Raw genomic sequence first — 8,405 nt, 5'->3', positions numbered from 1 at the left:
CTCAAAAAGGACATGGATCCACCTCCTTGGAATTATCTTCTGACTCCCCTAATGAGGCTACAGATGGAACATCAGCAGACGAAGATACTGTCAAAAGATTCTTCCTAAGAAAATAGTGGCACGTTCCTTAACAGTGGATACTGTAAGCCAACTTCCAAAAGATGCAAAGCCATTATCAATGGGTGAATACTTCCTGCCTCAACCAGGAACTATTTCCGAAATCACTTCTGACAGTGAGATGGAAGCATGGATGTACTGCTCTCCCTGTTACATGGCCATAGCACAGCCAAGAGACAGAGGCAAAAGATGAAACAGAGAACCTGTTCTTCTCTTACAGAGCTATCACTTTTGACAGTGAGATAGAAGCATGGATGTAGTGCTCTCCCTGTTACATGGCCATAGGAGAGCCAAAGACAGAGGCAGAAGATGAAACAAAGAACTTGTTCTTCTCTTACAGAGCTCCTACAAAGCCAGAGACAGAGACAGAGCCAGAGACAGAGACAGAAGAGGATGGAGATGAGATTGAAGAAGAAGGTTATGAAAACAAGATAGAAGAGTCTATTCCACCTGTAGAGGATACATTTGAAGAAGAAGTTCTAGAAGCATCAGAAGCAGACGCGCTCATGCTATGGGACAGAATGGTGATGGTACCATTTGGTCTGGTAAATGGATCTTCTCATATGCAACATCTTTATAAGAAATGGTTAAAGAAGACCAAGCCGTCTTTCCGCAGTGGCTCTTGCCGTCCTCAACCACCTTTGCTAAGAAAAGATGATGATGATGCACCGTGCCAACAAGCACTAGTCTCACAAACCCAACAGGCATCAGAGGGTCCCTATTATGTGACGTTCCTGGACGTGTCATCAGATGATGAGTCTTCAAGCCAAGAGGTAACTAATCTGGAAACCAAACCCGAAACGGCTCTAATCCCATTTCAACATCTCAAGGAGCAACCTAAGTCTCCACCAAAAGAAGAAGTTGGTTCTAGCGGGACATCAGAAGAGGACACCACTCCCTTGAAGGAGTCGAATCTGTACCCAGAAACACTCCGTAGGACCTTCATCCGTGAAGTAGAAGGTGAAAGGCAGTTAACCTTTGTGGATGCAGATGGTACTGAACACCATTTGAAGGTGGGTAGCAATCTACTAGAAGAGGAGTTGTCAACCTTGTATAACTTGTTGAAATAAAATTTGGACGTGTTTGCGTGGTCCTACAAAGACCTAAAGGGGATTGATCCCACAATATGTCAACATCATATTGACTTGGAGCCTAATGCCAAGTCAGTACGGCAACGAAAAAGGCAAATGAACCCGAATTATTCCACATTGGTGAAAGCAGAACTGCTGAAGCTTCTGGAAGTCGAGTTCATCTATCCAGTGGCAAATAGTGAATGGGTTTCACCCATTGTGGTGGTACCCAAGAAGAATGGCAAGCTTCGTATATGTGTGGATTTCCGCAAGTTGAATTCCAAGACCAAGAAGGATCACTTTCCTATCCCTTTCACAGACCAACTGTTGGACACAGTGGCAGGACATGAGCTTTATTCCCTTCTGGATGGATTCAACGGATACAACCAAGTCCAAATTGCAAAAGAAGACTAGTCCAAAACAACCTTCACCACAGAATGGGGGACCTACGCTTACCGAGTGATGCCGTTTGGGCTCTACAATGCCCCTGCTACTTTCTAGCGAGTCATGATGGCCGCATTCCAAAATCATCTGCACGACTTTATTGAGGTATATTTGGATGACTTTTGTGTCTATAGTTTGATCCGTGAACACTGGGGACACCTGGAACAATGCTTTGACCAATGCCGGGAGTATGGGATTTCCCTCAACCCCGACAAATGCATCTTTGGGGTCTCTTCTAGAGTTCTATTGGGCCACATTGTCTTTGCACAAGGGATATCAACAGACCCTGCAAAGATCGAAAAGATTGCAGCCCTGACAGCACCCACCAACCTCAAACAGTTGAGGGGATTCCTAGGCCATGTGGGTTACTACAGAAGGTTCATAGCTCATTTTGCAACAAAGACAACCTCCTTGCACAAGCTTCTGAGGAAAGATGCAGAGTTTGTTTGGACGAAAGAATGTGACAAAGCCTTCAACACTCTCAAGCAGTGTTTGATTGAGGCACCCATTCTGCAACCTCCTGATTGGACGAAGGAGTTTCATGTCCACACTGATGCATCTATTGAAGGCTTAGGCGCAATCCTATGCCAGAAGGGCTCCTCGAAATTAGATCAACCCATCTATTATGCAAGCCGAAAAGTCACTGATCAGGAATGGAACTACACAGTGACAGAGCTTGAGTGCTTGGCAATGGTGTTTGCCCTAGAGAAGTTCCGCTACTACCTCCTATCTACCCACTTTAAATTTTATGTGGATCACGAGGCCCTGTCCTTCCTGATTAACAAAGCAGATGTGAAAGGACGAATGATGAGATGGCTTCTTCTATTCCAGGAGTTAGACTTTGAGGTGATTACTAAGCCTGGTCATTCCCATGTTCTGGCTGATCATCTGTCGCGTATCCCACAAATTGCAGACGAGGAACAGGATGATCCAGACCTCCCTGATGCTTCCCTATTCCTAGAAGAAATTGTAACCCCCTAGTATGCAGACATTGCCAATTTGCTGGCAACCCAACAGTACCCTCCTGGTATTTCTAGTAGGGAAAGGAAGAAGCTTATGTTAGAATCAGCCCCCTACACCCTGTTAGGTGGTGCACTGTATAAGAAAGGCAAAGATGAAGTGCTCCGAAGATGTGTTGCAGGCGACGAGATTGGGATTGTTCTAAAGGCTTGCCATGATGAGCCATGTGGAGGCCACTTTGCAGGAGAAGCTACAGCCAGGAAGGCTCTGCTCACAGGATACTGGTGGCCTACCATTCACAAGGATGCCTATGATTACTGTAAAATATATGATGCTTGTCAGAGAATGGGGAAACCCACCAAGTTAAGTGCCATGCCACTGCAACCTATCCTTCCTTTAAAGCCGTTTGAGAAGTGGGGCATTGACTTCGTAGGCCCAATTGATCCTCCTACTCGAAGGAAGCAGAACCGATACATCCTCGTATCTACGGATTATGTCACAAAGTGGTGTGAAGCTAAAGCCCTAAAGCGGGACGATGGTAATAGTGTGGCCCTGTTCATGTACGAGAATATCATCACCTGTTTTGGCAGTCCGCTAGAGCTGGTAAGTGACAGAGGCACTCATTTCATTAATAAAGTCATGGAAGAGTTGACAGAGCTGTATAAGATCCGCCATTGCAAGTCCACTCCTTACTACCCTAGAGCCAACGGCTAAGTCGAAGTCACCAATCGTATCCTCTGCTCGATCTTGACAAGAACGATTGCTGCACATCATCGTGATTGGGACGATCGACTTACAGAGGCCCTCTGGGTGTACAGAACCTCCCAAAAAGCAGCAACAGGACAGACACCCTTCCAGCTGGTGTATGGTATAGAAGTTGTTTTCCCTGTTGAACTGGAATTACCCTCTTTGAGAATGGCTATCAAAGAGCGTTTGGGGGACGATGATTCACTGCAACGCCGTCTCCTACACTTGGAATGTTTGGACGAAACTCGTAGGATGGCTCTACAGTGCATGGAAGCCACGCAAGGCTTACCATGACAGCTTCATCAAGCACAAGGAGTTCAAAGAAGGTGATTTGGTCCTAGCCTATGATTCACGATTTGGCAAGTTTCCTGGCAAGCTCCAACAGCGGTGGATGGGCCCATATAAGGTACTTGTCGTCAACCCTAATGGCTCTGTCCAAGTGCAGACCATTGATGCCTCTGATGATCCCTTTCTGATCAGTGGATATCACCTGAAGAAGTACTTCCCTCCTTGGGGATCTTGACAATCATGGTCACCTGATCCTTTCCCTCGTTGGCATGGCACTATACTTCTTATGATGCTACTTCTGATAGCCGTTCTTCAGCCACTCTTGATGAAGTGGACGCAACCCTCTGTCCCCTCAGCTCCATCTTCCAGCCTTGATCTCTTATTCTCTATTTTCCACCAGTGGCGATGGCGAGGTTGGTTCTAACAAATGGTATTTCCACCATTCCCTTGCTTAAATCGAAAAAAAAAAGAAAGAAAAAAAATATACATATCGCTCATGGGAGAAAAGGACTTAGGTCCTTGTCATGCCGACCTATTCTTTGAGAAAAGGTGGAAACACCCTTAGGAGTAGGAGAAAAAGAAAAGAGAAAAAAAAAACTGTTATGGGAGAAAAGAAAGCAATTCTCTATCATAGCAGGCCTCGCTCCAAGAAAAGGTGGCACACACCCTTGGGCGGGAAGCTGGCTGTGGAAAAGGTGGCAACACCCAGCAGTCCAAAAAGTGGATTCCTCAATGGATATCCCCAGGATCCAATTCCGAAGATGCCTCCCTTGGTACGTTATGTCCTGGGTCTTTCTGCAGAGCGTCTAATTGTCCTTTAGCAGACGACATGTCCTATCCAACACAACGTTCGATTTGATGGCTACCTCCCTGGGTACGTCTCTTCAACAACTGACCACACGATCTTCATTGACAATCCCTTGAGTGATGTGAGCTTTCATCCTAACCGGATGGGGACGTGAGTATGGGTTGCCCTTTGTATCTATCAACAACGAGTGAGACAGAGGGTGGGCCGAGAGACCAGTCTTTTCCCTTTAAGTCAAATGAGAGGTGAGAAGTGTGAATGAAGTGTTGCACGCACGGGATGGGCCTCTCAATGCACAAAGCACGATCTGTTTCTTTGCACTGTACTATAAGGCTCCCTGGCCTTCCTTCTCGCACCGTATGCCGGCATAAGGTGAGATGCACAGTTGCACCATCAAATGCGCACAAGGCATACAACCTTTGCATAAGTGACTATGAGGATTAAATCAATGGGTTTCAGGAAAGGGCTACCCTCTGTATCTTTCAACAGAGCGTGAGACAGAGGGTGGGCTGAGTGTGACTGGAGTTTCTTCAATCGATTACCGAGAGGTGAGATTGAGGGACGTTACGACACTTGGAGTGAGGTATGTTCCCGTTTCCCTATGCATCCACGGGATGGGTCTCTACCATCATCACAGGACACGTCACCCTGTTCTGTACACTATACTGTAAGGCTCCCTTGCCTTCCTCCTTGTACCTATGCCAGACGAGTTAGATGCACTAATGCACCATCACGTGTGCACCCTGGCATACTCCCTCTGCACCATTCCCCCTGTCGATTTCTAAACCGGGTACGAGATATGGGTTTCAATCATTCTTCCTCGAGTGATATTAGTCCTTGGGCGAGTGATAGTTCTTTCATTCCATTTGAGTGACTTTGAGTTGCGTGCAATATCCCTCGACATCGAATTTCCTGCGATTCCTTCAACCAGCTACCTCCTTGGGTGCTGTCGCGTGGTCCTTGCCATGATGGATGTGTGCTGTGAAGATGCCTTGGTACCTCCTGCAGCCGACAGCGACGGTGGAAGTGTCATTGACAATCAACCTTGATTCTCGACAATATGGGCCAAGTTTTTCTAACCCTACACCTTCTATTTCTCAGTGACGTTCATGTTTTAAGTCTGGGACATTAGCGGATGGTCTGTGGCGTGGTCCTAGGTCCCTGTTACTCGGTTAACCCTATCCGTTAAGGTCTTAAGTGTGGGGACGCATCCCTACGCATCTACATTGCATACCCTTCTGCATATGCCTCAACCTGCTCATGCATGAATGCCATGACTTTCTGTTACCCTCCTGGGGTCCCTCCCCCACCCACCCGTCCACTGTCCCCCCTCCCTTGGGGCTGTTCCTCCTCCATTTCTCTTTTTCCCTTATTTTGCTGTCCTGCCATGTGAACGCACCTTACGTTCACTGAAGTCCACATCCAACTTTGTAGCCCTGTTCCTCCCTTTGCACTGATCATTTTTCCTTTTTACCTACCCATGTTCCGGTGCACGGTTTTCACATTATTAATTTTTGACGCATTTTGCGTAAATTAGCCGGTTTTCTATATGAATGCGCTTTGCTTACTTCGGACCCATGATCTGATGTCATAGCCTTGACAATCAATTTCTCCGTGACATTTTTCCTTTCTACTCTGTGTCATTTTGATGCACGGTTTGTCCAATATTAATTTTGCGGGTTTTTTGAGACTTTTTCGTGCGTCTTTTTGACATTTTTCCATGTGAACCTGCCCTGTTTGTATCAGAATTCCAATTTGATTTGATAGCCGTGTCCACCACATCTTCCTCCACCTTTTTCCTTTTTCCTTCCCCCTCTTTTGACTTATGGGGTTTTAATTATTAATTTTTAAATGTGTTTTCGAGTGTATTTTTGGAGTTTTTCGCATGTGAACACCTCCTACTTCAACCGGAACTGCGTTTTACCATGTCGACCCTGTACCCCCCTTCCTGCGGACATTTTTTCTTTTTACTACCTGTCATTCTGGAAAGTGGTTCGTCCAATATTAATTTCTGATTCCATTTTTGGGTCTGTTTTTTGGGTTTTTTCCATGGGAACGCATCTTATCTTAGTCGGAACTATGTTTTTATGTGATAGGATTGTCGGGCACGTCTTTCTGCACATTTTTTCTTTTTCCTGAACCTCGTTCCGATGCACGAATCTTCAGATATAAATTTTTAATTGCATTTTTGGACCGATTTTTCTTTTTTTTTGCACATGAACGCCCTATCTTTCCCCCGGAACCCCTGTTGCACATTTTCCCTGTCTTCCCCCTATCGTCCTGCCCACTTTTTGTTTTTACATCATTTCGTTTTGACGTTTGGATTGGGAGTTCTTAATTTTTCTTTATTCTTTGTGTTTTCACGCGCCTTGTCCCGCACGTGAACGTGCCCGTTTTCGATTTTACGCGTCTTAAGGCGCCCCGGTCATGTCCGCGTACCTCCTCCCATCATCCGGGTGCTCTTCCAATCTCGTCACGGTAAATTTTTTTACCCCACCCCGCGCACAGGCACGGGACGAGGGTACGCCTTTCCCTCTCATGGGCCCCCCGCCCATTCTTTTTCATGGCCTACCCCCGAGCGCCTATCGGCACCCCCCCCCCCCCCCCCCCCCCCCCCCCCCCCCCCCCGCCCCCCATGTCCCTTCCCCTTGCCCCATCCCTTGGACACCCCCCCTATGGGCTCCCCTACCCACCCCATGACCCCTACCCTTTCCCCTTGGGCCCCTCCCGCCCATTACCCCACCCCCACCCTTCCCTATCCCTCCCCTATCCCGATCCCTTTCCCCCCAACCGTCTCTCCTCTCCCTCTCCCTCTGCGTGCTCCTTCTCTCCCTTTGTCCTCCATTCCCTCCCTTTCCTCCATTTTTTCCCTCCCTTTCCTCCATTTTTTTCCCTCCCTCTCCTCCATCTTCTCCTCCACCTCTCCTACCCTTCTCCTCCTCTCTCCTCGTCGGCGGAGGCGTCCTGGTACTGCTGGTACTCGACGACACGGTCGTTCATGTTGCTCTCAGCCTCGGTGAACTCCATCTCTTCCATGCCCTCGCCGGTGTACCAGTGCAAGACGGCCTTGCGGCGGAACATGGCGGTGAACTGCTCGGAGACGCGCTTGAACATCTCCTGGATGGAGGTGGAGTTGCCGATGAAGGTGGCGGACATCTTGCGGCTCTTGGGGGGGATGTCGCAGACGCTGGACTTGACGTTGTTGGGCATCCACTCCACGAAGTAGGACGAGTTCTTGTTCTGCACGTTTCGCATCTGCTCGTCCACCTCCTTGGTGCTCATGCGCCCCTGGAACATCGCCGATGCCATCCGGTAGCGCCCCTCCCTGCTTCGCCCGTGCCCTGTGCAGCCTTGCGGCTCCTCCCTGCCGTCGCCTGTGCTACCGTCGTGCCGCCTTTCGCCTTCAGCCCCTTGCAGGCCGCCCGACAGCGCCGTCCCCACTTGTGTTGCCGCCGTGCCCGCCACCTGGAACCCGTCGGGTGGCCGCCGTCCCCCTCGCGCTGACTGTGCTACCTCCCGGCCCACCTGCTGACGCCGTTGACCTCCTGCACCACCTCCACGCCTTCCTGCATGCCACGTGCCCCCTACACACATAAACACACCCCCCCCACCTAAACACCCCTTCCCCCCTTGCACCCAGACACACAACCCCTCCACCCACCCCCAACCAAGCCGCCCTTCCCCCCCTTCCCTCCCAGCCCACCAAACCTTCTTACCTTCCATTACCCCCCATCACACACATAAAAACACACCCCCCCACCTAAACACCCCTTCCCCCCCTGCACCCAGACACACAGCCCACTACACACCCCCCACACAAGCCCCCCTTCCCCCCAATCACACAACCCCCACCTCAGCCCCCTTTCCCCCCACCTTTGAACAAACCTACCTCCCTGTAAGCCCCAGTCCCATCCTCCCCCCACACTCAAAGCCACCCTACCCCTTGCAAGCCCCCAGTCACATACTCAAACCCA

The 8,405-nt window shown here is 49.2% G+C and overlaps 1 pseudogene; it reads left to right on the top strand.

The window, feature by feature from the left end:
• Positions 1-7,429: 7,429 nt before the first annotated feature.
• Positions 7,430-7,747, top strand: LOC148038250 (uncharacterized; annotated as a pseudogene).
• The last annotated feature ends 658 nt before the right edge of the window (positions 7,748-8,405 follow it).

The sequence above is a fragment of the Lygodium microphyllum genome, chromosome 3 (genome assembly GCF_053477565.2).
Source record: "Lygodium microphyllum isolate KBCC chromosome 3, Lygodium_microphyllum_v1.1.10, whole genome shotgun sequence".
NCBI classification, from domain to species: Eukaryota; Viridiplantae; Streptophyta; class Polypodiopsida; order Schizaeales; family Lygodiaceae; genus Lygodium; species Lygodium microphyllum.
Note: the sequence above shows the minus strand (reverse complement) of the source record. Positions and strands in the feature narration are given on the sequence as shown.